Genomic DNA, 4939 nt, shown 5'->3' on the forward strand with positions numbered 1-4939 from the left:
TGAGGGGCCGAACAGTTTGAAATCCTTTGTTTCCAAACTGTAACTCCCAAAAGGCACTAAAGTAAATGTGCACCAAAGCAACGGCGCGTGATAAACTGCCGTGGGCGCAAATGCGGCAGTTACATAATAGAGCCGCGAGTTGGTGTTCCGTTCTCCACGGCGGAGCCGCGCTACACAAACACCACGTTCAAAGACGGACGCTACAATCTCAAATCAAACTCACCGACTGGTCCTGGGGTCGGCAGTGATTTCGCCAGCGTCCTCCAAGCACTACAGAGGAAAAGAAAAAGAAAAAGAAAAAAAGAGCGGGAGGTGTGCGGTGGACGCATTCTTACAGCGGCATCGTCAGATCCTCCTTAAGTAGCAGTTCATCCATGTTTCGCCGCGGGATGGCACAAGACCGACTGCTCCTGGCTCCAAAGTGCGGTTGCCCCGGGTGCCCACTCCCTTCCCGAGTACGGCTGCTCCGCTTCTTTCAGTCCTGTTGTCCCAGATGGGAGGGGGAGATTTTGGAGTGCAGTGCTCCCATGCGCCCTCTGTCGGTCGAGGCTCATTAGCATGTTTTACGTTTGGACCATTTGAAAGCCGTTTCCAGCGTTTTATTGATTAAAGGAATAGTTAATCAAAACAAGAACATTTGCTGAAAATTTACTCAGCCCCCCGGCCATCCAAGATATAAATTAGTTTGTTTCTAGGGATCCTTAAGTATCGATACTTTCGATACTGATGTACATAAAAATATCGATTCTAAAGTGCATTTTTATAAACATTAATTGTATTTACTAGGGTTAGGGGTTAGGTAACCCTAACCTAACTTAAATTCGGGGCATAAAATAAGCTTCTAAGTGGAAAAATAGACTGTATTAGCGAATAACTGTAGGGTAGAACCGTTTCTCCTGCTCATCGGGACACAAGCAAATGCTGAAAGACAGAACCAGCCAATCACAGACAGCGTTCGCTGCTGAAGCATGGCTCAGAGTGCTTGTTCAAATAGGGCTGCGTTTCCCAAAGCATCAGAAGCACAAGTAGATCTATAGAAACCATTGCCACATTATTACATTACATTACATTGTTACTATATATAAAATTAATTCTGAAAAATGCATCACGGTTTCCACACAAAAACGAAGCAGCAATAATAATACATGTTTCTCCAGCAGCAAATATTATAATTATTTCTGAAGGATCATGTGACACTGAAGACTGGAGTAAAAATTCAGCTTTGATCACAGATGCATTTTAAATTAGATTTTAAAATATATTAAAATAGAAAATAGTTATTTTTAATTGTTATGTTTCTCAATATCGCTGCTTTTACTGTTTTGTTTTTTTTCAAATAAGTGCAGCCTTGGTGAGCATGAGACTTAAAACAAATATTACAAAATCTTACTGACCCCAAACTTTTGTGCGCATGTAATATTTATTTTAAATTGGCTAGTTTGTGCAAGTCAATTTATTTAAACTGCTGTTAAAAGTTCAAATGGATTGTGTTATGTTCTGTAATTGCTGTTAATAAATCTGTCAGAAAAAAAACATGCTAAAGTTTCACCTTTAGGGGTACAACAGCCTGGCAGCCTTTTACAAAAAATAACCATGGTTTTATTACAGTAACCACAGTTTACCACAGTATTTGTAGTAAAACTGCAGTAACCACAAAATTACCATGATAATAATAATAATAATAATACAATTTTAGTACTTATGTAACACCATGTTTATTTTTCATGAGGTACCCTCAAAGGTGCACCTTTGTAACTTATCTACCCTTAAACCATGCATACTTGTATGGTACTAATATGCTCACTTTTAGGGGTATAGTTGCACCTTTGAGGTTACTGCCCCAGTAAAGGGCTAAAATATACAATTATAGTATATTTTATTTCTAAAAGTGTAAACAAAAAAGGCCTATGAAATATTAAAAAACATGGCTTTAAAATCTAATATTAAGTGAGTATAATTACTGATTACATATTCTTTTAATAATTTTAAAGATCAGTTTAGTTTAGAAGTATCGGTATCGATATCGATGATACTGGGCTTGAAAATATCGGTATCGGATCGAAAATAAAATAAGAGGTATCGCCCATCCCTATTTGTTTCTTAATCAGAACAGATTTGGAGAAATGTAGCATCACATCACTTGCTCACCAATGGATCCTCTGAAGTGAATGGGGGCCGTCAGAATGATAAAAACAGAACAGCTGATAAAAACATCGCAAGTAATCCACACAACTCAAGTCCATCAGTTAATGTTTTGTGAAGTTAAAAAAGCTGCGTGTTTGTAAGAAACAAATCAATCATCAAGGCATTTTAACTTAATGGATAAAATGTGAATCCATAATACATAATAATGCTTCCTCCAGTGAAAAAGTCCATTCCGTTATCCTCTCACATCAAAATTCTCTGACATATTTGTTTAGAACTGTTTCTGACTGTTTATGTTTGTAAACACAGTGCTTGATTTGAGCATATTTCTCTTCTGATTCAGACAAAACAACTTTTTCACTTGAGAAAGTAATATTATGGATAGAGGAGTCATATTTCAGCTGGAAGCAATGGTTTACAGTTAAAATGCCTTAATGATGGAGTTGTTTATTACAAACATGCAGTTTTTCACTTTACATGATATTCATTTATGGACTGGAGTCTTGTGGATTATTTGTGTATTATTATGATGTTTTTATCAGCTGTTTGGACTCTCATTCTGACGGCACCCATTCACTGCAGAGGATCCATTGATGAGCAAGTGATGTAATGCTGAATTTCTCCAAATCTGTTCCGATAAAGAAACAAACTCGTTTACATCTGTAAAATGTACAATTTTCAGTACATTTTTAATTTTTAGGTAACTACTCCTTTAAGGCTAAACTAAAAAAAAAAAGAAAACAATTTGCTAATTAATGAAGCTTTACACCAATAAATGAACAGCACGTTTGAGAAATATGATTAAAATGATTCACATGAGGCAAAGACTTCAGACAAGTAAGGCTTTAGCTAAATGTAAACTACTGAGTGCACTTCTAAAAGCCACGTACCATAGTTTTATGATAATAAGCATGAGAGACTTCTATCAAAAACATAAACAAATCTTAATTACTCCAAACCATACCACATGGACAGTATTTTGCCATTGCTGCTCATATTCTGTTTTTTTTGCGACAGGTCACGTTTGTTGAAATCATGAAAATGTGTGTTGGAGGACTCCAGCTTTACTAACTGTGGACCAAGATAAATAGTTACGATAGCAGTTATTGCCATTGAATAAACTGTATTATACTTAAAAATATATACCATGATTTTTTGCACATGGTACCATAGTTATAAGGAAGTATCTTGGAGTGACATGTAAATACCAATCATTATGATTACGGTAGTCATTCAGTATCATCAATTATTATATAGTATGGTATTCAAATAAATGGTAACTACAGTACCACCACACATTGTTGTTAGAGTAAAAGCCAGTGTTTACAGATATTGGTGTGCATTCTTCAACAGTATAAAGTGTGTTAAGATTATATTTGCAGACAAATGACTCATTCAGTGAGTTTAATTTAGAAATGATGGTCAGTAGGGGGCACTCTCACCCCACGTTGGTCGATGTTGGAATAGACTGTTTGACAGGAGATGAGCTCTTCAGAGGCATTAGCAAACACATACAGCCGATAGGACTCATTTTGTGAAACAGGAAACTCCAGTATAAGCTTTGCGTTGACCGGACTGGGGCCCATGTTCCTTAGCTGAGACAGGAGAATAGAAACCTGTGCATAAGTATTGCAAAACCGATTAACTTGTTAACAGTAATCCTAGACTGAGCATATTACCTCATCTACATGTTCTAGGAGTGGACCTACTTCATCCAAGTTTTCTGGGTAATCCTTCGGCTCTCATTTAGCAATAGGAACGACAACCGGAGAAGAGACTCTGTAACAGTGTTATTTTAGTGTCATATATACTGTTATAGATTTTTGTTAATATTTTTGAATTAGATTTTATTTTTATATTTTCTGTTCTCATTTTAAAGTATTAGTAATTTTGTTGTATAGTTTTTGTGTGTAGGTTTTGTCATTTTTATTATTTTAATTAATTATTTTTAAATGTTACCAAATTGACTAAGAATTTTACATATTTCAGAGTGAAACAGATTCTACTTTTTAGCCTACAAATTATTATCTCCCTTTAATTTCAGTTTCAGTGCTTTTTTGTAATGGGGGAAACAAAATGATATGAGAAAATGTCAGCATCAAAACGCCACGCATCTCCAGGGAAGCTACTGCATTAATTGAACCTGCAATTGGACCAGGTTACTGTTTGGGTTCTGGCTGTTCTTACTGCAAAAAATTAAAATAAAATAAGCGAGATCAAGCAGAAGAAACAGAAGAAAATGATTGTTATCATCATGTGCAAAATGTACCAGAACAGTTTAGCGTTTATTATGGAGCAGACAAGCTAGCAAAATAGAGACTTTATTTTGTTCTGTTTTGCTAAAAGCACAGATGGTTTGTGTATATGAATGTTCACACCTTTGTATTTGCATTTGGAATGTGATGTGGTTCTCCACTTGTTCCAGGCCACCCATGCTGAAGTAAAGACCTGCTTTCAGCTGAATGATAGAAAACAACCGAGAGCAAAATGTTCTACAACAGGCTGAACACGAATGGTCACCCAAGGTGGGTTATTATGTTGATTATTTCACCCTGACCTGATGTCCAGCCTTCATGGGGTTTCCCAGATTACAAATCACATTAACTGAGCTGTTCTCCTTTTGCTGACCACACACCAAGTGACTGAAGTCCAGAACAACACATTTTACACCTTAATGTGACAATCCAGCAATAATGCTACTATTCACATTAAAATAAAAAAGTGTGATGACAGAAAGGGGACAGACATACATATATATATATATATATATATATATATATATATATATATATAT

At 36.0% G+C, this 4939-nt stretch overlaps 1 pseudogene; it reads right to left on the reverse strand.

Moving 5' to 3' along the window:
• Positions 1-219: 219 nt before the first annotated feature.
• The window catches only part of LOC107582911 (integrin alpha-8-like), a 12064-nt pseudogene continuing 7344 nt past the window's right edge, over positions 220-4939 (reverse strand).

Source organism: Sinocyclocheilus grahami, unplaced genomic scaffold, assembly GCF_001515645.1.
Source record: "Sinocyclocheilus grahami isolate Dianchi unplaced genomic scaffold, SAMN03320097.WGS_v1.1 scaffold48.1, whole genome shotgun sequence".
Classification (NCBI taxonomy): domain Eukaryota; kingdom Metazoa; phylum Chordata; class Actinopteri; order Cypriniformes; family Cyprinidae; genus Sinocyclocheilus; species Sinocyclocheilus grahami.